Source organism: Quercus robur, chromosome 5 (genome assembly GCF_932294415.1).
Source record: "Quercus robur chromosome 5, dhQueRobu3.1, whole genome shotgun sequence".
Taxonomy (NCBI): domain Eukaryota; kingdom Viridiplantae; phylum Streptophyta; class Magnoliopsida; order Fagales; family Fagaceae; genus Quercus; species Quercus robur.
Genome location: NC_065538.1, coordinates 53,007,172 through 53,032,200, shown reverse-complemented (window position 1 = coordinate 53,032,200; position 25,029 = coordinate 53,007,172). Strand labels below are relative to the sequence as shown.

The 25,029-nt window shown below is 32.2% G+C and overlaps 1 protein-coding gene and 1 long non-coding RNA gene across 3 annotated transcripts in view; one reads left to right on the top strand and one right to left on the bottom strand.

The window, feature by feature from the left end:
• LOC126726322 (uncharacterized) overlaps positions 1–25,029 on the bottom strand; it is a 71,642-nt gene that overhangs the window by 12,302 nt on the left and 34,311 nt on the right. The gene's annotated exons all lie outside the window — the stretch shown is intronic.
• LOC126726324 (uncharacterized) lies at positions 14,499–15,326 on the top strand. The gene is made up of 2 exons (XR_007655797.1): positions 14,499–14,593; positions 15,005–15,326. It is a non-coding gene; the product is annotated as an uncharacterized LOC126726324 (long non-coding RNA).

Sequence of the window (25,029 nt, the reverse complement as noted above, 5' to 3'; positions counted from 1 at the left end):
CATGACACATTAGTCAGCTTTTGGCGAGTCCTGAACCGTAGGGAGGACAATAAATCATTTGTCATTTGTCTTATATTGTCATGGTATCCTTGTCTATGCTCTTTTTCTATTTTGGTTTATTGGGTAGTGCCTGCATTAGCAATTAAGATTATGGTAGCTTAATTTGAGATTAGGATTTAGAAATAGGACTGTAGGAGTCAAATGGCTTTGGCAGCTTTGAGATTAGGATTTAGAAATAGGACTGTATGAGTCAAATGGCATGGTGAGTGGTTACTCTTTGTTTGTTGTGGTGAATTTGTAATAAGAGGAACAACATGGTATTCAAGGCAGTGACTCCAAAAGTACAGTCTATCTTTGCTAATTATGGCTCTTTCCTTGGATATAATTGAAGCATTGAACTAGTAGTTAATTTTTATAATTTTTTCCTATCACTCTTTGCTTTGTGGTGTTTTTCATGTATAACATTTTGAGTTATAGGGCTACACCCTTTGTATTCAGCACTTCTCTTAATTCAGATTTGTGATGCCTACAATAGTGAAATTGTAAAACTGGACAATATGACTAGAATATTGTGATTCATTTTTTAAGTAGAAGCCAAAACCAAAATTAAACAACAATTCATACATTCTCCTCTTCCACTACATTTGGCCAAGATTTTATGAAATAAATCCAAAATTTTATTCCTGTTTAGAGTGATGAGCATTCCTATTAATTCCTCATTGAGCATAGTGTTTATTTTTTAACTCTATCTTGACTCCATGTGGCAATTACTAAAGCTTCAACTATACAAATGGATATGATTTGGTTAGTGGCAGCTCTAGGATTTTTTTTCTAGGGGGGGTCGACAATGTTGTAATTTGTGTGCTAAAAATGGTATAATTTTTTGTTAATGAAGAAGAAAAGTGTAGGGAAAAACAATTTCATTTTGTGGCCAATGGCAAAGTAAACCAGAGTCCAGAGAGAGTCCGAAGAGAAGGTTTATTTATTTTTAAAAACAAAGCAGCAATTTTAAGAGTAAAGCCATTGCACAACACTTTCACAATAAAATCTAGGTGGCAAGTTGTTGGAGATATGTAAAAAAAGTGATGTTAGTTGTGGGTCTAGATAAAAACCAATTAAAACTTGCCACTTAACCTTTATTGTAAAATTATTGTGAAAATAATATTGCAAAAGTAGCACTAAGATGATCATATTCAAGTTTATTTCAGCTAAGATTAAACAAAATTTAAGTTTAGGGTGTTCAAAATTTTATTTTAGGGGGCAAAACAAAAAAATAAATTATATATAATTTTTATTTTTGGCCAGGTCAGGGGGTTTGAACCCCCTGGACTGGCTGTAGAGCAGCCCTAGATTAGGTATGATAAATTATCCAAGAAAAGACTAAAGTGGGGAGCTGGGGATGCTCTAATATGACGTAATTATTTTTGAATGTTTTTTTAACTTAGAGAGGGAATACATGGGAATTTTATTTATTAATTCTTTCGTGCGTGTGTTTTTCTTCGTCTTTTTTTGGTAAAAATTGCAAAAATTGAGTAATTCAACATTACATTTTTTACTGCAAACACCAATGAATATTTCAAAGGGTCTTCTTTTTTCAATCGTGGTACATCCTTAGATTACTGCGATAAGTGAGCAAAAATCAAATGCCATTAATTCTAAATGGGTAGAAAGTTGGTATGAAATTGTCCAATACAACTGATTTGAGAATGGGTTTCCGAGGTTAGCTTGTATGCGCTTTAATGGTCTAATTTCATGTCTGATATAAAAAGTAAAAACAATATGTATTCTGTAAGAAAGAAGAAGATTTCAGTGTTCAATTCTTCCTCGGGTCAATCCGAGGATCTTTAGTTCATATAATGCTCAAGTCTGGATTACAGAGTATTGATACACACAGTATATTTCTCTTCTAATGTTTGTCGTCCCCCCATTCTAGAGGAATTCCCCTTCCTTATATATCTATTTGAGGTGCATCTCAACCCTCCACTTGTACAGCCAATGATCTTCCTTTATATTCTCATCCCATCAAAGTTTTGTTGGAGGTGGTAGAATGTGCTGCAAGTTGTGAGAGCACTGTTCAGGAGTCATTCTGCCATTAATATAGCCAGCAGAGTTGATGCGATGTATTGAATGCAGAGGTGATGGGTACTTTATCTGGATATCTCCCTTCCTCTTTACTTGCACGTCTCTACCTTCTTCCTTGGCATTTTGTCCTTCTAGGTGGCTCGAATAAAGCCTTCCAAGGGATGTTCGCTCCTCGGACTCCTCAGGTGGTCGGCTTCCTCGGTTTCAATATTTGGGCTCTTACGAACACACTGGGCCAGAACTGATGGGAGGATGAAACTTCAGCCTCCTCGGGACGGGCCCACTTGGCTCTATTTTATGTTCGAATCCTACCCATCCCACAACTGCAAACACCAATGAATGTTTGTCAAATTTGTCTCAAAGTCGAATTGTTGAATTTGAGTGGGTATAGTAATTGTTTCAATTAAGAGAACTTCTATAAAATAAATTATTCAAACACAAGTTGCTACAATAAAAACTACTTTAAATGAAAAAGAACAAACAAAAATTGAATCGATATAATTGCATTAATTCAAGTATTGTTACAACTGAAACCTTTAACTATTTGTTGACCTTCTTATATGTGCCACCTAAGCTCAAAAAAAGCCTTACAATTTTATACATCAACTCATTTTTGTTATTTTAAAATGCTTATTTTCTTTTCATTACTTTTAGATTAATTACGTAACCTTTATTTTGAACAAAATTACATATTTTCTTTCATTTTCAAGTCCTATTACCTTTAATTAAACTAAATATATTTAATATGAGAAATGCTACGTTCACAATATTTTCACAAATAAATCTTAAGTTGCAAGTTGATATTAGAAGACAAAAAGTAAAAGTAATTTCAATGTAATTTAAGTAATAAGCGTTGTTTAGAACCAATTAAAAATTGCCACATAAGATTTATTATGAAGTTGTTACGAAAATGTTGTAGACATAACATCGCTCTTTTAATGTTTATTTAACTATTTCATGCATTGCATGGGTTAAGGACTAGTTGGATTAATATAACAACTTCATACTTAAATGATCTATATATATAGAGTAAAATTAGAAAGTATAAATTTTCATTTTTGCCAAAAATTTACATATGAACCTCCTTTCTTAAAAAAAATAAAAAATAAAAAATAAAAAATCAGGAACAAAAAACTAAAAGCTAATTCATTTCTAAAAAACTAAAAAGGCAAATTACAATTTACCCACCTATGATTTGGCTGAAATTTAAGTTGTCTACTTATGGTTTAAAATTTGGCACTTAGCTCACCCGAGATTTACTCCGTTAGACTTTCGTAACCCACCTTTGTACTTTCACCGTTATAAACATAAAAAACATAACAAAAACATAACATTCTTCATCTTCATAAGAACATTTTGAAACCTATCAAGTATCAATCCAAATCATCTCCACGAAACCTAAACTATCTAATCCAAGATCATTCTTAAAATTGGCATTTGGTGTGACCTGCCAAACCAAAAAGAACCATAATTACAAATACCAGAAAAATAAACACAAGTGATAAAAAAAAAACAAAACTAAAAACAAACAAATAAACAGAGACTAATGATCGGTATGTCTCCACCCAACCTATTGTCCCTAGTAGGATGATGAATAGTAGAGCCAATAGTTTCTCCATTTTTTTTTTTTTTTTGTATAAAGTTCCTCACAATATATAATTTAATGCTTCTATTGGTTAATACTTTAAACCAAGAGGAAAAAGGAGAACGATTTGGCAAGGATGACTATAAAACTGCCTCAAACACAAGACTCTACTCAATAAAGAATTGTTTCCCGTCCCCACTAATTGATTTCAACATCATTGTATTGGAGGTCGAGATATTGGAGGTCGAGATAGATATTATCTAAAAATATAAGTTATAGACTAGAAAAGGTCTCCACTCAATATCAAATAAACTGGAACTTAGAAGTTTGATTAGATATGAAGACGACTAGATTCAGCAAAAGAAAAAAAAAAAAAAGATATGAAGACGACTAGATTCCATAAGAAGAAAATTAGCAGTGTAAAACCTTGTTATGAAAGTAAGTTCATAGAAGTTTGATCAAATCAAACACATACAAATTTCTTTCTCAATCTTTTATATCCCCTTGACAGTTTTGTTTGGATTAATAGACATGAGAACAAAGTTGTCAAAATCAGGATCTTACATAGGATTGTGGGAGGTAGGTAGGATCGTAGATCGTAGGATCGTAGATCGTAGGATCGGATTGTGAATCGTAAAATCCTACCTATTTTCAAATTTTAAGCCAAAAAACCTATTGATAGTGACTTTGTATATTATATAATCACTTAAAATATGAATTAAAAAAAATTACATCATAAAATGTAATTTGCACGCACTACATCGTTCTTATGTCATTCTAACGAAACAAAATATATTTAACTTTTGACATAATGTATCTAAAAAGTTCAATACATGTTTAATTAGCAACTAAGTACCAAAATATTATCTACACATATGAAAAATGTTTTCCAAATTCTAAGTTGCAAATCCAAAATAAGTTAGGCTAGTTAGCATATAAAAACTAGCTAACTACAAATTTACAATATGTAATCCAAAAGAAAATTCTCAATCTAAGGTAAACTAGCCAATTACAAATATGAAATCCAAAAGAGAATTCTCATTCTAAGGTTCTTCTAATCTAATCACTGTCATTGTCATATCCCATTTCATCATCTAAATATTTTAGGTTTTGTTTTTGAAAACGTTAAACTTAATCACTATAGGTTTTTTTTAGATTTTATGTTGACATAGGAGTAAATTTGGGACTTCAATTCATTATTGGGCTTCTAATAACCCATTGGGCTTGTGGGTTTAGTTGGATTATCTTACCCGAATGAATCCCACTTAAAAAAAAAAAAAAAAATCAAGCCAAAGGTAGGATCGGTAGGATCCCATAAGATCCTACAATCCTATACGATTCTACATGATCCTACCATTTTTGCGATCCTACTACGATTTTAAACTTTTTGGTGAAGTGGGATCGTAAAATCGTGTGATTTTACAGTCTGGATCGCGATTTTGACAATCATGCATGAGAATGTTCTTATGAAGATGAAGAATGTCCTTAAGTCAAAGCTTCACAATTTTAAGAAATATGCTTTCAGATCTTGATTTTTATTTTTTGTTATGTTTTTTGTGTTTTTAACGATGAAAGTACAGAGGTGGGTTACGGAAACTTAATTGAGTGAACTTCAGATAGGTAAAGTGTCAACTTTTAAATCACAAATAGGCAACTTTAATTTCGACCAAACCACATGTGGGTAAATTGTAATTTGCTTAAACTAAAAATTTGATTATTTATACACACCAAAAAAAAGAAAAAAAACTTGGACAAAAATGAAAAAAAAAAACAAAAATTTTAAAGTAAAACCGGCACACGTGTTGCCACTTATATTGGACAATTAACTAAGTGACCACCAATATCTTTAGGTCCTTGACCATGGAGGAAGCCACCAGGGTATGAAATTTGAAATTTCAACCAAAATTTTGAAAAATTGATATTAGTTTATTAGAGTGTGGTTCTAAATTGCATCCATAAATATAGGATAATCATTGAAAGGAAAATTGTTCTAGAATTTAATATAAAATCAATTATAGATGATTCACGATTGTAAAGAACAATTAATGAACTCCATTTTGATAGATAATTTAGTTGAAATGTATTAAAAAATAATTATTTTATTGAATAGATATTAATTTTATTTCTTATTTATTAATTAACTAAATCTAAGGGTATGTTTGGTAATTGTTTTTCCCCTTATTTTCTGTTTTTAAAAAACAATTCTCTATTTTTGAAACTAAAAAACTTGTTTGGCAACTCAAAATGGACAAAAAACAAAAATTGTTTTCAAAACTCAATTTGTGGAGAAAACTGAAAAAATGCAAAAGGCAGTTTTCAGTTTCTAGTTTTCAAAAATCAAAGAAAACACGTATTTGATTTAATAAATCTATCTCACTTAATGAGTTAGCATTAGAGTTCAAATCCTAATAACAACATATTTTAGTATTTTTTATTCAAAAAAACTATTTTTTTAATTTCAACTAACCAAACATATTTTTTATTTCAAAAATACAAGAAAATTGTTTTTTCTTTATATTCCCAAAAACAAGTTTTTAAAAATAGAAAACAAAAACTATTACCAAGTGGGTTGTAATCTTTATTACCGGGAATAAAATGAGTTGTAATGGAATAACTAAACCTATCCATTAGTTTGATTGTGAGTTGTAACATTAGAATAAAACTTATAATCTATTTTAGGAAGAGAGTTGCTACGTCCACAACATTTTTACAACAAATCACAGATGATTAATTGTTATTAGTTCAAATTTGAAACTAACAGTAAGATTACTTTTTTGCCCCAATAATAACAACTAGTAATAACCTGCCACTTAGAATTTATTGTAAAAATGTTGTGAACATATCATTTCTCTTTTAGGAAATATCTAATTCATACAATTATATTTCCTAAAAAATAATATATTTTAAATTTTAGAGAGATGAGTTATTTTTTGATAATTTTTTATTTCCATAATTGTTAGGTGGATATGGAAAGTTTATTTATTTGGAAATATATTAATGTTAGAGATTATTACATCTACTAAGGAATAACTATTACAACCCTTTTAGAGAGGAATAGTTATTCCTCATTTTAGAGAATTGCTATTCATAAGGAATGACTATTCCCTGTAATAAAAACATAACCAAACTATTGAATAGTTAAATTATAAGAATAACTATTATATTATAGTGCCTATTACAGTCTACCAAACATGCACTCAGTATTTTACTTATTTTTAATTGATAATTATTTTTAGGACAAAGTTTGGCTACAAACTTGATTGTAGTTTAAGGTTACAATTTCACTCAATATCTTTTTATTATATGAATTTTGACAAATACAAAATGATTACAATTTACTACAAAATGATTACAATTTACACATTTGCTATATTAATTGTGTTTATTCACACGGTTATTGTAACTATATATAATATTAGTTTATTATTTTTTTCTCTCTCACCATTGCTCTTGCTAGATTCTCTCTCTCTTCCCTAACATCCACAGCAACCTAGCAAAAGAAAAAGAAGAAGAAGAGAACCACCCAACCACCACCACCACATTTCAATACTTGATAATCCAAACACAAAATTGACTCAAAAACAACGGAAAATCAACCTAAACTATCGAAAAATCCAACTTAAAATCAAGAAAAACCAAAATCAACCCAAACTCATCAAAAAACCCAACTAAAAATCAACCCAAACTTATCAAAAAAGTCATCCCAAACCAAAAATAGATTAAAATCAAACCCAACAAAAAACTCACATGAAAAACCCAATGAAAAAACCGCCATATTTGCTACCATGTGTGAGTGTCTGGGTTTGGGATGTGAGAGAGGAAGAGAGTTGAGGGAGGATCGAAGGAGAGACATGGAATTATGTGTGTGTGTGTGTGTGAGAGAGAGAGAGAGAGAGAGAGAGAGAGAGAGAGAGAGAGAGAGAGAGAGAGAGAGAGAGAGCATTGTGATGAGAGAGATATTGAAAAAAAAAATAATAAATAATATCATTTGAATAAAATAAAGTGTATAATAGACAATCTAATATGGGTGTTTTTGAAAAGTGATTGTGTAAAAGAAGCAAAAAATGTAGGTTATCATACTAAAATAGCCACAAAATTTTAAATGGACTAATGCAAATGCTCTTAGTTAGCCACATTACATGCATGAGGTAGACTGGATGTCTATGTTGGAGATCTAAAGTGTGAACTGGAGGTTCACATTGGAGTAGATCCATATCAAAGAAGTTTAAGGTTTCAGAGCTAGGTTTGATACTTATAATTAAGTTTACGATGAATTAAATATTCTTGACTGTAAACTTCTATTTGATATAATGGATTGTTCTTCTTGGGATAGTTCCTCCATATTTTTTTTACCTTGAAACTGGTTTGTTTCATTGGTTTTCCTGAATCATCATATCTGTATCTTATTTACTTTTCTGTTGCATGATATGATTGTGAAAGATTGAAATTGTGTGAATACACAAGAGCTTGTTTAGACCCCTAATTAAACTTTACGGCTCGGCTACTTTTACTCTAACTTAAACTAAGTGCGGAATAAGAGTAAATACAAGCGAACAAACGATAAAACTATTTTAAGCCATATTCATCAAATATCAACAGTAAAATGAAAGCTAAAAGAGTAGGGAAGAATGATGCAAACACAAGAAAACACCAAGACGTGTTATCAAAGAGGAAGCCGAAGAACTCGGCGAAAAACCTCTCCGCCACCCTCCAAGCGGTAAATCGATCCACTAGAGAATAAATTTGGAGTACACAAATAACAAAAGACCCTCCAAACTTAGTCTATCCAATGTACTTGAGTCCTCCAAGCTCCTGCTACCAATGGACTTCTCAAAGTCATGTCTTCTCTAACTTCAGGATTTCGTAATACACCCTATAGCATCCACCAAACGATTGGCTTCTTTTGGCAAATCCCCAAAATTTCTAAAGCTCCAAAACACTCTCTACACTCTGAAAATGTGTGGGTTGTGTTTGGGTACAAATTTCCACTCAAGGTATGATAATAGGAAAGGGAATGAGAAAAGGCTAGAATGATTTCTCACTAAGGATGAGTAGCTCTCTCTCTAAAAGATGGGTGTTTGTGTTGTAGAAAACCTATCTAGGGTTTTTCTCTCCGAATGACCTCTCATACTTTTGTGGGTAATGAGGGTATATATAGTATGGGTGAAGTGTAAGAAAGTCACACTTAAAAATCCTCCAAACAGAGAGTTTCAAGGGTATCTTACGGGAAAACCTTGCCCGCGGGACATTCGCGAAATCGACAGCCTGACATGATTCTTCAGCTTCCAGCATATGCTTCTCATGTGACTCTTTCGCGGGTTAGCTTCTCGTGAAATCCACTTGTTCTTTAATTCATGCTCGATTCTTCACCAACTTAATACTAAACCCAATACAATAAAATCCCACAAAATACAAGGAACAAAATTAAAGCAATTACAACACTTTTTATCATAGAATAAAGCCAACATAAAATATAGTTATAAATCACAACTTTACAGATTGATTTATGTTTAACCTAATATCTTCATAATTGACTTAAGTAACAACTTGGAAATAAAATTTGGTTGAACTTTGTGTGTTTAGGGGTCTAAAATCTAACAAATTGAACCTGGAACCTCATTGTCTGTCACCCAACCATCATCCCCCACTAACTTTCTTGGTCTAGCGCCTTCAGTGGCCAGCAAGTCTCCGATCGTGATCTTTTTTATCTAAAATTTCTTTTTTATATTATATATGTGTTTGAGGATGAAAAAATGTGAGAAAGTAGTAAAAAAAATGGTTTCCTTAGCATTTTTAGGAACGCAACCAAACACTTAAAAAATTTATTCTCTAATATATATTTTGGGTCGAATTAAACACTACTTAAAATATCATTAATTTTTTAATTATTTTTGTAATTTTGGTTTAAAGAAATTCAAATTTTGTGCACAAATCTACTAAAAATACTATTTGCTCAATAGTATACAGATGTACCATACTCTTATAACTCATATTATGAGTCCAAAGTACTGGTTTCTTAAAAAAAAAAAAAAACCTTGAGGAATATGCTTATGTTTTGTTTTTCTCTTTGCAATTGTGTGGATGACAAATAGCATGACAATTCTCTGTTTTCTTTCACATGCTTGGATGAACACTTCTAAGTTATTATTTACCTTTTATAACATGATTGGATGAACATATCTAATTTTCTGATCTATTAAACATGCTTGGATGAACATGTCGAATTTAGGAATTCTCTATTTTACATTAACTTTTTGGATGAACATGCCATTACTTTCATGCTTTCTTTACATTTATATTGTTATCTAACAAATTCACTTTTTGTTTCTCTTTACATTAAATTCTCCAACACATGTTTGTTTATAATTCTTGCAAATTAACATGTTTATGTGATATATTATTTGCATTTGTTTGACATGATATGATATTGGCTATCTTAACCTAGGAGACTGGTTTCACCGGGCAAGATGGGTGCTTAATACTTTCCCATCTCGTAAATTAGCTTCTAAACATAGATCAAGGGCTCTAGATTAGGCTCTTGTATATGCAATTTTACATTTTTTAAAATGTAACTAGGAAACAAGGAAATGTAATTTACTTTCTAGATTGTATCTAGGACCAAAAAAACATTGTAAATTTTGTTACAAAATTGATGTAAATTGTCATATATATTAATACAATAAAAGCATTTTTTATAGAGAAGGCTTTCTTATTTTTCCATTTAAATTAAATAAGTGGTGACTTCATGTAAAACCCTCGAAGGGAGGAGTACATTTTACAGTGAATTCAACATTTTGAGCATCACGATCCCACCTGTTCATGTGGGTTAGGCCTAGTTGGAGAAAAAATTGGCGGGCTGGGGCCGCAGTTGCTCACACTTGGCAATAAAAGAACAAAATTTTTCTTTAAACTAGTTTGGAGAGAAATATTTCAAACTCTTCATAATTTTGAAAATCTTATCGTTGGATTGCACGTTCGTATAATATCATTAATGTTTGCAAAATTTCAAGAAAAATCAAAGGTCAATCGCTATGTCATCAAGCAAATGTTAAAATTTCAAATTTTTGTGATCTAAAATTATATGTAAAAAATAAGTTTATTGATCGAATAGTAAATAACATCTGATTTGAATGAAATTTGATATACGTGTTAAGCACATAAGAAACATGAAATTCAACAGTTAGATTTTCAAAATTCACACCCAAAAGGGAAATTTATAAGAAGTTTAAAAAGTTTTTCTCTAAACTAGTTTAGAGAAAAACATTGTTCACAATAAAATTAGGTTAAACTTCGTGTGTTTAGGGGTCTAAAATCTAACAAATTGAACCTCTAACCCCCATTGTTTGTCACCCAACCACCATCCCCCACAAACTTTCTTGGTCTCCAATGCCCAACTACTGCCTTTAGTGGCCAGCAAGTCTTAGATCATGATCTTTTTTATCTAAAATTTCTTTTTTATATTATGAGTCTGTTTGGAATCCGCTTATTTTATTGAAATTAAGAACTTTTTTCTAAAAGTATAGTCTTTAAAGGTAAAAGTTAGCTGAAATAGTACAATGAGATCCATAAATAATACTAAAAAAGCTAGCTTATTTTATTATTCAGTTTATTTTTGCTACTATTTATAAGCCCCACTGCATTTTTTGGTATTGTTTATGGGTCTCATTGTACTATTTTAGCTAACTTTTACCTTTATCTACAATATTAATTTTCAGCATAAAGTTTTGAGTATCAGCTAAATAAATTGTTCTCAAACGGACCCTATACATACATGTTTGGGACGGAAAAAAATGTGAGAAAATAGTAAAAAACACTTAAAAAATTTATTCTCTAAAATATATTTTAGGTTGAATTAAACACTACTTAAAATATCATTAATTTTTTAATTATTTTTGTAATTTTGGTTTAAAAATTTATTCTCAATAGTATAGGGATGTACTGATGGTTTTGAAACCTAGACCGTTAATTGAACCGTAAAAAAGAGAGGTTCAAGGTTTTTGAGGTCGAACCGAGGTTGAACCGGAATCGAATCGTGATGACATCATAATTAATTATTAATTATTTTAAATATATTAAATTAATATAAATACAAAATTTGACTAAAATAATCCCTAAATATGTTTTTTTTATATCATAACTTTCATAAGATAAATAAAAAAAATTAAATTCAAAGCAAACATAATAAATAAACAAATATATCATTAAATGCATAACAATGTCAAGGTTGATTTGTTGATTATAAAAAACGTAGTTGATATACTTAAATCACTAACCAAACCAAATAGTAAACCATTGTTATCAATGTTAAATCTAATATAAAATATTATTAAAATATTAAAGAGGACAGTTGATGAAGCTTAAGCCATTGTGGTAATAATGCTATACTGCTATATCAATCTCATCAAAAAGTTTTTACCAAAAAAAAAAAATCTCATAAAAAAGAAATGAATAAATAAATATATCAATACTTATGTGATTTGACGTTCGTGATACACGATGTGCGAGAAAGTAAAGGCGTGTTTTACTTTTGAACTTAATATTAAGGTTTTTTTTTTGTTTTAATAATAATAATCAGTAACAACTTATCACTTAAAATTTGTTATAAAAAGTTATGAAAATACTATAGATATCTCATTTCTCTTTTAAATTCCTTATATTTTTCAAAGAAAAATGATATATTTATAATATTTTTATAACAAATCCTAAGTAGTAGATTGTTACTGGTTATTATTGTTGAGTTAAAAAAATAATCTTATTGTTAAATTTAAATTTGAATTAATAACAACTAACTACTTGATTTGTTGTGAAAATATTATAAAAATATAGTAGATCACTTTTTAAATTGCAAGTACATCCCGTTTTTCCTTCTTCTGTTTCTTTTATTTTTTTCTTCCTTTTTTTTTCTCCACCGTTTAATTGGTCGATTATCTTAAATTTTTCTCATCCACCCGTTTAAAAATTTTAACTTCCCAATGACCCTTTTACTTTCCCAATGCCTAGTTGCCTACACGTTTGTTCAGGGAACTCTTGAGGTAATGTGCAAAATAGTAGTGCAAAAGGATTGTATATAGTTAGTTAGACAACATTTGAAACAATAAAGGAAAATAGCATCTCGAGTTTTAGAAACTCGAGATCCTATTAGAACTCGAGTTCAAAAGACTCGCAACGCGAGTGTGAAAATGCCACGAAGATCTTGAGTCTTTAAAACTCGAGTTTCATGCAAAAAAAATTTCACCTATAGTGGCGTTTTTAAGTCTTACAGTGATGTTTTAAAGCCCTATAGCGGCGTTTTTTGCAAAATTTTTTTTGTAAGTATAGGTTTAGGGGGTCCTATAGTGGCGTTTTTAAGCCCTATAGTGACGTTTTATAGACCTATAGCGGCGTTTTTATTCAATTTGTGGAAATCGAGTCTTTAAAACTCGATTTTCAGCTTGATTTTTTGCGTAATCCACATACAAATCGAGATTTAAAAACTCGATTTTTATCTTGGAACTCGAGTTTTAGACACTCGAGTTTTAGTTTTCAACATTGTTTTGAAACTTGACAATTAACTAAATTTTTTAATATTTATTGTTATTTAGAAAAAAAATTCGGGAACTCTTTCTCTTTTTTTTATGAATTTACAAATCTCCTCAGTAATCCCAAAACTCTTCCTCTGCTCCTTCTCAGTCTCACTCACGGAACAATCATGTTTTTTTTTTTGGGTGTCAAAAAAAATTTCGCAGAAGCACTCATTGCCAAAAAGAAATTTTCGCCTGAAACTATCGAGAACGTTGATGTGAGTTCAACGTTTGACAGAATGTTATGGTTGAAGCTTCAACAATGGTGATTTGGTGCTGTGAGTCTGTAATGCTTTTATTTGAACGGTTCTCTGTTATAATAAGTGTCTATATTATAGAACAACGACACTAATCTCGTCATGAAGGAACGCAGCAATTCTTAAGTTTTTCTTTTTTTTTTTTATACACTCATATTATAATAAGTGTGTATATATAATATGAGTGTATAAAAAAAAAAAAAAAAAAAAAACCTTGAAGAATTGCTGCATTCCTTCGTGACGAGATTCGTGTCGTTGTTCTGGACCTTCTGGTTGCTTACGCTGTATATGGTTGTGAGAGAAGATATTCATTGTGGGATTTACAGGTGATTTTCTTTTTTATGTTGTTTTATTTTTCTGGAACCAAATTTTTATAACGTGTTTAAGAATTTCAGAAAAAGGGTAAAATTTAATTCTTTGTTTTATGGATGAATATCAAAAAGCCTTTAATTTTATTTTGGGTGCTAGCTATATGTTAATTTCGATTTTTTATTTTTGTTTTTCTGGTTGCCGAAAACAATTATAGAATTATTGAAATTTGTTGCAACAGATCGAAACTTGTTGATGTGCCGGCAGACTACCTTAAACTGGTATGGATTTCTTTTCTGTTTTTATTTCAAAATTTTGAAATAGTTTTATTATTTGATAAAACAAATTAATGCTGTTTTAATGGTGTTGTGCTCAGAGCAAAGCGAAAGTCTTGCCCTTGGAAATACAGTCGCTACAGTTCAAAGCTGACTTCCTTCGTGGGGAGCTCGATAGGTTACTACATAAAAATAACATCTTTAATTTCTCTTTTCTTTACTTTTTTTCTTTAATAAAGATTGTTAATTATTGAATTTTGTTTCCTTAACAGTTTGGAAATACTGACGACAGATCTCAAGATGGTACGGTTCTCTTTAACAATAAACGTCTCTGTTTTTTTATTTTTTTATTTTTTAATTTTTGAAGTGTTTTCTTATTTATGTATAGAAACACCCTTAATTTTGACAAATAAAATGTAATGGTTTTTCAGTGGAAGAAAAGTTACTTTTGGATTGAGGATGACAGAATTAGGACTGAGCACAAAATTTATAAGTACCAAGCCGAGAATTACAATCTTGAGAAAGGTTAGTGGGTTGAATCTTGATTTATATGCTATTTTGGGATTAATAAGTGTTAAAGTTCAATTTTTGGGTGGCTTCATTTGTTAGATTATAAATTTGATCTGCTTACACCAGGTAGCTTTTGATTATAATGTGTATTTTCTTTATTTAGTCATGTACTTGAATTTTTTGTTTGTTTGAGAATTTCAAAGCCAGAGGCATGTAAGTTGATGATATATAGTATTAAGTTTCTAGTATCCTAATTATTCACATAAAAAATGATGACAAGATAAACTGTCAAGGATTTGTGAACTTTTTTGAAAAGCACCCATGAATTATGCCAATATATTATCACATCTTGGCCGGTATGTTGTAAAATTTTTGGATTAGTACATTTCACTATTCTCCCCATTTGTGAATTTTGTACTTCTGCAGCAAATAAGGAACTTTTTCAGCAAATAGAGGTATTTGTTGGAGCTATGAAATCTGTAAAAGCCTTAACAAGAAATGCTGATGAAGAAAAGAGGATTGCCAAAATTGAAGGAGAGAAGACTGAGCAATCTAGGCTTCTACCTTATAGTAAAGATTGAAACTGAAGCAAAATCAAAGCCTGCCTGCAAAGACAAAGTTTGAATGAACAAAGAGAGAACTTGGATTTGTTGGGTATTTTGGTCTTTAGAAAGAGGACACCGTGCTCAAGTTGGACCTACATGTTATTCGAACATATTTATTTATGAATTTTTATAATTTTCGGAAATTTCTAATTTATGGTATTATTTCCTTGATTTGGAGGGTCTCTAGAAGTATTTATTCAAACCTGAGTCTCTATATGGTAGGATATTGATTAGGATTTGCCTAGTATTATTATTATTATTTTTTTTTTCTGGAAAATTATGTCTTTTGGAGTCTTTGAATTGGTTGTTAATTAAAATTGAGAAATCTTTCATCAATAACAAATCTGTCTTTTATTCTCCATTTGTTTCTAGTGTATTCCATATCTCTACCTTGTGGGATTCAAGGTGTTCACTCTACCTCCCATTTAAAAAGTAAAAAATCTCACATGTTGGGCCTCACTTATCATGGGAGAGTTTCCCCTACACGTTAAGGGCATTTTATGCTTTTGGGACAAGAGGTAATTATCAATGGAGTTAAACCGTTTGTTGTCTTATGGATCTTCTGAACCTTCTCATTGCTTGCATCAGAATTTTAAAACTTGAAAATTATGCATTCAAATTGCTTTAAAATGGCAGCAGCATACCTCACACATCTTCAATCTTGTCTTTTGTGTAGCATCAACTAATCCCCACAACAAAAATCTCTGTGCTATGATGAATGATGGAACTGTTATTACCATTTAGAAGCCATGTTATTTATCTGAGCTTAAAACTATTCATGCTTAGGATTAATATGAGTTCATTAGAGCTGGTGTCCTTTGAAAGTGAACTTATATAGCTACAGAACCACTTATGCAAGCTATATACCTGGGATTTTATTAGAGGCCTGGCTACCTTGGATTAGTCACCAAAAAGAGGCCTAGCTACCTCAAATTAGTCAGATTTCTAGTTCTTCTCATCGTACTACGGTTAGTTTTTTTTTCTTCTTCTTTTTTGCAATGGGAGGTTCCATGTTTTGCTTTGTTGAATCCAAAACTTTTGAGTTTTTGGTGGAGGAAGGGGGTACATTTTACTTATTACATATTTTCAAAAGAGGCCAATACTTCCTACGTTCTGTAGCTATGGGGAAGGAGAGTGCAAAGAGATTGTTGTTCAGTTTGCAAGATCATTTCAAGAGGTAGACAAAAGGTCGATCTTCAATGTTGTTCAATTGGCTTCTAATTCCTAAGGTTCATTCTTTATAATCTCTGAACTCGTTAATGACGCTGCAAAGGATCCATAGTGATTCCGGAAGTTAGGTTGGGCTGTGGTTGGAGAGGTTTTGGTTTGTGTGCATATAAGAAAAGACTACAGAACCAGAGAGCTCAAATTGGGGCTAAGATTTCGTCAATTATAAATGGAATAGAAAGTAATGGAATCAAGGGGCAGCTGAGTTTGGACATATTTATGTGTGCAGAACGTGGGTTGAATGGAGAGTGGTGTGTGCTGAGTCAGAAGTAGTAAAGGGACGGAGGGAGGGTACTAAAGCTTTGATCCTATGGGAAGATGAAGGTGATCGGAGGAGTACAGTCAGATGGTGATGATTCCATGTGGCTAGAACCATTAGCTGTATCCATTCCAGTGGAGGTTGCAAGTGAACCTCTTGGGTGAAGAGGAAAACCAAAGGCTTTGGCCGATTTGTGCGCAGGTCTTATGAGGGCCTTGAAGATCAGGTTACAGCATTATTCCAAGCTATTGAAGAGAAGAATCGACGGGAGAGTGGTGTCCAGAGGAATTTATCGAAACAAGTATCAAAGGGTAGTAGGGAGCTGAAGAATTTGGTGAGTTCTTTGAATTTTGAGACCAGCTCAGGTAAGACTAAAAGTGCTAACAGGGAGAGGGCTGTCGTGTTGTCTTAATGAATCCCAATATTATTTCTTGAAATGTGAGAGGGCTAAATGATCGAGATAAGAGGCTCAGAATTAAAAACTTGATTAGGGATTGGAAGGCTGATATTGTATATTTACAGGAAACTAAATTGGAGTTATGTTGACTGGTTATACTTAGGGTTGCTTGGTGCTTTAGGGGGTATTCTTTTGATGTGGGATAAAAGGGTAGTGGAAAAGATGGAGGAAGCTGTGGGTCAATTTTCAATATCTTGTGGATTCAAAAATGTGAAGAATCAATTAGAATGGGCATTCACAAGGGTTTATGGGCCTAATACAAATAGGGATGGGAGGTTGCTTTAGGAGAAAATGTTTGGTTTAATTAGTTGGTGGAATGTACCATGGTGTGTTGGAGGTGATTTCAATGTGATTCGCTTTCCTACTACTGGGAACTAAGAATTATTCTCAAGCTATGCTTGATTTTTCTAATTTCATCTCAGCTCATGGTCTGATTGATTTACCTTTGGATGGTGGCTATTTTACTTGGTCTAATACTCATCAGCAGGTCTTGAGATCTAGAATTGACTGCATCTTGTTCTTAATGGATTGGGAGGTTCAGTTCACAAATGTTTATCAATGAAGGCTGCCCTGCCTTATGTTTGATCACTTTCCAATTATCTTGGATTATGGTAGTTTCCAAAGAAGTTGCCGTCCTTTCAGATTTGAAAACATGTGGCTCAAGGCTGAAGGTTTTATGAAGTAAAATTGTGGTGGGATTCCTACCAGATTCAAGGGCATCCAAGTTATAGAGTCGCAAATGCCTTAAAGTCAGATTTTAAAAAATGGAATGAGGAAAATTTTGGGAATGTGGAAATTAAGAGAAAGCAGTTATGTAATGCTCTTATTGAACTGGATAATACTGAGGAGAGCCGAGATTTTAATGATGATGAGAAATTGGAAAAAGATTGTATTTGCATAGAGCTTGAAAAAACCATTCTTTGGAGGACATTAGTGTGAGACAAAAGTCTAGAGTTCTTTGGTTAAGGGAGGGGACAAAAATGAGAAATTTTTCCATGGAGTGGAAAATTCTCAATTGGCAGCATAATGCTATAACCAATCTTCTAGTGGATGGAGAATTGATTACGGATCCAGCAACTATTTCTAAATGCATTATGCAGTTTTATTGTTGTTTGTATATTGAGGACGATTTTCACCGCCCTTTTTTGGATGTTATGGATTTTAATATCATCCTTGTGGAAAAAGCTGAGTGGTTGGAAGGACAGATTGGAGAAGAGGAAGTGTTTGGGGTGATTTAGAATTTAATTGGTGATAAGGCTTCGGGCCCTGATGGATATTCTTTGGCCTTCTTCCAATCTTGTTGGAGCATAATCAAGGTTATTATTATGGAGATCTTTCAGAATTTTTATGCGTTCGCTAAATTTTTATGCTACCTTTATTTCCCTCATTCCTATAAAATAGAGGCTGTCAAAGATTTAGGCCTATTAATTGAATAGGCAGGGTTATAACATTATTGCCAAAGTTTTAGCCAACAAACTGAGGGCAGTTCTTCAGGATATTTTTTCTGCCCTCCAAAATGCAAAGATAGGCAAATTTTAGACTCAGTTCTCATCACCAATGAATGTTTGGATAGTCATATGAAATCAGGAGTTCCGGGGGTGTTATGTCATTTAGATGTGGAGAAGGCCTACGACCATGTCAATTGGGATTTTTTAATCTATATGCTCCAGAGATATGGGTTTTCAGAGAATTGGAGGAGGTGGATTAAGTATTGTATTTCTATAGTGTGTTTCTCTATTTTGATTAATGGTAGCCCAAATGGCCTTTTTGAGAGTTCTAGGGGATTACATCAGGGAGATCCTCTTTCTCCAATGCTTTTTGTTGCTGTGATGGAAGTTTGGGGCCATATGATAAAGGCTGCTATGCGAGATGTCTCCAGAAAATAATGGGATAATGGTGTCTCATCTTTTCTTTGCACACGACAATCTTATTTTTTGTGATGCTGACGTGCATCAGATTGCCCATTTAAGGACTATTCTTGCTTGGTTTGTTGCTGTATCTGGATTGAAGATTAATTTGAGCAAGCTAGAATTGCTTCTTGTGAGAACGTAACTAACTTGGAGGAGTTGGTGGCCATTCTGGATTGCAAACTTGTGACACTAAGTATTTGGGTCTTCCTCTGGGTGCTAAATGCAAAGATGAGACAATATGGAATCATATTTTTGAGAGGATGGAAAAGAGATTGGCAGGATGGAAGCATTTGTATTTATCTAAGGGAGGTAAAGTTATGTTGATTAGAGTATTTTTTCAAGCCTGCCTACTTACTTTATGTCTTTATTTCCTATTCCTATTAATGTGGCTAACTGTATTGAATGGTTACAAGGAAATTTATTATGAAGTGGGTTAGGTGAAGGCTCCAAAATCCACCTAGTGATGTGGTACAGAGAGAGATATGTTTTGGCGAAGGGTGATTGAGGCGAAGTATGGTAGTGATTGGGGGGGCTGGTGTTCCAGAATGGTTTCAGGTCCTTATGGAGTTGGCTTGTGGAAAAATATAAGAGGGAGACTTTCTCCAAGCATCTTTAGTATTAGGTAGGGGATGGTTCTAGAGTGAAACTTTGGCATGATTTGTGGTGTGGAGATACGATTCTTAAGAAGTCCTATCCAGAATTGTTTGGAATTAGCTGTAATAAGGATTCTTCTATAGCTGATGTGCAATTCCACAATGGTATCACGGGGTTTGCAATTTTTGAGACGTGTGCAATATTGGGAGTTAGAATCTTTGTCAAATTTTATGGATTTAATTCATTCCTGACCGGTTGGAGAAATGGGGAAGATGAGCTTTGCTGGAAGCTGGATAAAAGTAGGGGTTTTGAAATGGGAGGTTTGCAATTTTTGAGACGTGTGCAATATTGGGAGTTAGAATCTTTGTCAAATTTTATGGATTTAATTCATTCTTGACCGGTTAGAGAAATGGGGAAGATGAGCTTTGCTGGAAGCTGGATAAAAGTAGGGGTTTTGAAATGGGATGTTATTATATTTCTTTGGTGTCTACTACAGCCGTATCTTTTCCATGGAAAATTATTTGGAAATCGAAAGTGCCGCCTAGAGTTGCTTTCTTTTCTTGAACTGCTGCTTTGGGTAGGATTCTCACCGTGGATAATTTACAGAAAAGAAAAATTATTGTAACAGGGTGGTGCTATATGTGTAAGAACTCTAGGAAGTCATCACCTTATGCTTCACAGCCCTATAGCTACGGAATTATGGTGTATGGTTTTCAGCATGTTTGGGGTTCAGTGGATTATGCCTCTAGAGTTTTGGATATGTTCTCTTCTTGGTGAGGTTTTTTGGGCATCATCGAAACATTATATGGGAAGCGGTCCCTCATTGCATTATGTGGTGCCTAAGGCGTGAAAGAAATGCTAGAAGCTTTGAGGATCAAGGAAGAACTATTCTAGAACTAAAAATGTTTTTTCTTATTTTTTAGCTTGTCTACCTTCTTTGGGTTTTTAATCTTTTTCCCTCTTCTAGATTTCATTGATAATTGTACTCTACAATCTACACCATGATTGATGGTGTCTCTAGTATACATCCTGTATACATTTTTTTTTTCCTTTCAATAAATTAAGTTATTTATATTATATATATATAAAAAAAAAAAACACTTGAAATTCTACTTCCATTTGATATAAAATGATTTTCCATTATCTTAGTCACAACATTGGAATGATTTCTGTTATAGCTCATAACTAATGAGCGGTCTGGGTTGCATGCAGCATTAGCTCCAAGAGGCTAAGAAATCTGCTAAGTCATTATGTTGATGGTAAACTTACATTTATAAGCAAGTAGTAAAACAAGCTCTATATTATTTCTTTATGTAGTTAGTGATAAACATGCAACTTTGTTATATAATTCGAGTATGTAGGTCCTAAGTTATGCTCACTTTTTAATTTCGTATTTGCCTGCAGAAGAAGTGATGTTACCTAGTTTGTCCCAGGAAGCAAACTTTTTCAACAATTATATCTAGGCTGGCAAGATAAATTATTATTGATGTGGTTTCAGGTTCTGTAGTTTATGTTTATATATATATATATATATGATATGGGTATTTTTTTTGAAGCCTCTCTCTCTCTCTCTCACTCTCAATAGTGTGTTTTATATGTTTCCTTCAATAGTGTTAAATTAGAGAATTTGATTTTGACGGGGATTATATACATAGAGAAAAGCTCCTTCAGAGATTGTTACTGAATTTTGTTAATGCTGATTGATGGAACTAATATGCATGACCTACAAACTGAACCATGTATAGATCTCGAGTCTATAAAACTTGAGTTTCATGCGAAAAAAATTTCATCTATAGTGGCGTTTTTAAACCTTTCAGTGACGTTTTAAAGTCCTATAGCGGCGTTTTCCTGGAAATTTTTTTTTCATAAGTACAGATTCATGGAGTCCTATAGTAGCGTTTTTAAGCCTTATAGTGACGTTTTATAGACCTATAGCGGCGTTTTTATTCAATTATGGAAATCAAGTCTTTAAAACTCGATTTTTAGCTTAATTTTTTCCCGCTTTAGACTAATCCGCTTACAAATCGAGACTTAAAAACTTGATTTTTATCTTGGAACTCGAGTTTTAGACACTCGAGATGCTAGTTTTCAACATTGTTTTGAAACGTGACAATTAACTAAATTTTTTAATATTTATTGTTATTTAAAAAAAAAATTCCTACAAGAAGCCTCAAAAAGGTGGGATGCCATATGATCCTAGTACCTACCATGAGGCTTTTACCTCAGAAAGCTTTGAGTTGAATGTATTCATCTTTCCTTACCATTTTGGTCATATGAGGTGTAGGGTTAATGTTGTAGAAATTTGACTCTGGATAGAAATTTGGTCCTACTATTTAACATAGTAGAAAGTAGATTTACTGTGAGACTTTGTTTTACTTGCACATCTATTGGTAAGGTGATAAACTGATAAAGCAATTGCACTACTTGAAAGACGTGGAAATTGTTAATCTACTATTGGAAGAGCCAGCCAGATTAGCATTGTATTAGTGCTGAATGCATGAAGTCAAAAGTCGTGGAAATTGTTAATCTACTACGGTTTTATTTTATTTTTCCCTTTTCCCTTTATTTTTTATTTGTATATCATGTTTGAGTCTGAATTTGGCAGACAAAAGTCATTTTCCCTTTAGGGGGACAGAATAATCTTTTCAGCGCAGGTATGTCTAAGCTAAGCTTGTGTTCTTCGGATTTAATTTTGAAGCGTGTGTTTCTAGCATATCTGTTTGACTGTTAATGGTTCCGTCCTTGTCTGCATAACAGTTCACTTTTGACATTATATTTAATTAGAAGAAATTACACTACACAATTCGAATGTCGCTAAGTAACCACTACCAGAGTGGTTTGTGTGTGGAATGCCAGGTATGAGAACTGACTTTATTTCTACAACCGCCCTTTCAAATTTTGCCTGCAGAGTTGGAGAAATCAAATTATTAAGTTTACTGGAAAGATTACTGAAATGATCCTCCCAACCAATAAAATAGTGCCACCTATGCAAGTATGTGAGTTAGCTTCTTAATTAGCAAAAAAACAAAAAACAAAAAACAAAAGTAGGCTATGTCATACTTGTATAAGTGTCATTGTTTTATTGATTGGGAGAACTGTTTCGATTAGGGCTGTAAATGAACCAAGCTGTTTATGAATAGCTCGAACTTGGCTTGAGAATGAACTTGTTTATGTTCGTTTGTTTAAAAAACAAGTCAAGCTCAAGCTTTAGGCTCGATTATAAAACGAGCCAAGCTCAAGTAAAATAATGTGTTCGTGAACAAGCTCGTGAATATGAGGACTCAATTTAACTATATATAATATTATGTTTTTATATGTATATTTGTCTAAAAATATATTTATATAGACTTCAAATTGTATTGTATAAATTTTTCAATAGGCTCATATGATATTAAATTATTATTTATAGCTTATTAATGATATAAATAGTCTATTCATAATCAAAATTCATAAAATTATGAAAATGTAAAACATTTTAGTCATGGTTTCACACTATATAAGAAAAGAATAAGTTCTTCAAGTAGCTCGTGAACAATCTCAAGCTTGCTCGACAAGAAAATGAGCCAAGCTTGAACATAAAATTTTGTTTGATAATAAGTTCGAGCTCGGCTTGTGTTCAAAAAAAAAAAAAAAAAAAAAGAACAAGCTTGAATATTTAATACTTGGCTCAACTTGGCTTATTTACAGTCCTAATTTCAATAGTTTTTCTAGTAGACCTAATAATTTCTCATTGAGTTGGCTAACACTCCATATTCTTCAGAACAAATGTCATCCTCTAATGTCAACAATCAGAAGCAAGGAGTTCATTCCCAGGAATTCTACAAGTTACAATAAAGGTTCCACAAGCCCCCCAACAGTTCCATATTGTCATTTGGTTGAAGAGTCAAGTCCTTTGTTGGTAGGATGTCCTAGTTGGCACTTGTCAGTATGCTCATGTGGCTAGTAGTGGCTATTTTCTATTTAGTCTGTGCTTTTGTGGTTATATATATAGTCTGTATATTGTGGCCAACTTTGCAAAAAGATGGCACCAAGAAGTAATAATTGTTTTTTGGCTAGAAGATTTGCAAGTTTGTTTTTCTGTTGAGACTCATGATTATGTATCAGTTTGATTGGAAAAACTTCTTTCAGCTTTTGGTGCTGCCTTAGCAGCTATTGTAACTGTTTGAATTCTATTTTAGTAAAACTTTCTAACATTCTCTCAAAAAAGGGGAAAAAAAATATCATTTTTAGCAATGGGCAGAACTCTTTAGTAAAGGGCTGGACTGAGCCTACTATTTAAGCACTCTTTTTTTAGGTTTAGTTTGACCCATTATATTTCTTAAATTAAAAAATCTACAGTGGAATTACCTTAAGAATTCTAGAATATCTTAATCCTTTCATTACCATATTTGACAAAGGGGAGAGTGTCATGGGAGAAAAATAGGGGAACGAAATCCATATTTATATTTATATGGCAACCATGTGGAAATATATTGTATAATGTAGTAATGTTAATGCAGATAGATGTGAAAATTTTTATTAGATAGAATAGAAGAAGTGGACTTTTAGCTCAGATTTAGCTAAAACCATAAAGAGACTGGTGTCAGGGTGTGAAGCCTTTTCAATTTGGAGTTGATGTTATTGATGTTTTCAGTAGTAGCAGAAGAAGAGAAAATAATATTAAATTCTTATAAATTGATGCAACCGTCTACCTCACAAGAAAGCCTGAATATTTACCAAATTTGTTCTTTATTATATATCGAAGAATCCAATTGTCAAAAAGAGCATAGACATTCTTTTCCCCTACAATGAATTGACTTGAATTAAATTACCAATTCAAAGTGAATTATTATTCAAAAAGAAACGGAATAATTAACATTCAAAAAGATGATATGCTAAAAAAATGCATCAAAATTAAATTGGAAGAGTAGAAGTTAGACCTATCTGCTTTGAAAAGATTATTCTAGATCCCCTAAAGGGAGAATGCCTTTTAACTGCCAAATTCAAGTTTAAACATGATCTAAAAACAAATAATAAAGGGAAAAGGGACACAATGAAAAATAGTAAATCTCCCTCTTCAGAAATTGAAAGCCAATAAGATAACCATATGTTAGAGGCTATAGACTAGTGTTGGTCTGTAGCTTATAATTGTTATTATTTTTAATTATATCCGTGCATATGCATGAGGTTACTTACTAGTATAGAATAAAGAAATGTTTTTTTTTTGGGGGATAAAAGGCTTTTTAATTTCACTTTATATTATCTGAAAGGGATCTAGAATACAAAATTTTCCACATAAAATAATGCTAGACAAATCTTAATTAATCAATATCCTACGGTATAAAGAATCGGGCTTCAATAAAATACTCCTAAAAACCCTCAAAATTAGACTATAAATTGGAAAATTATAAATATTCAAA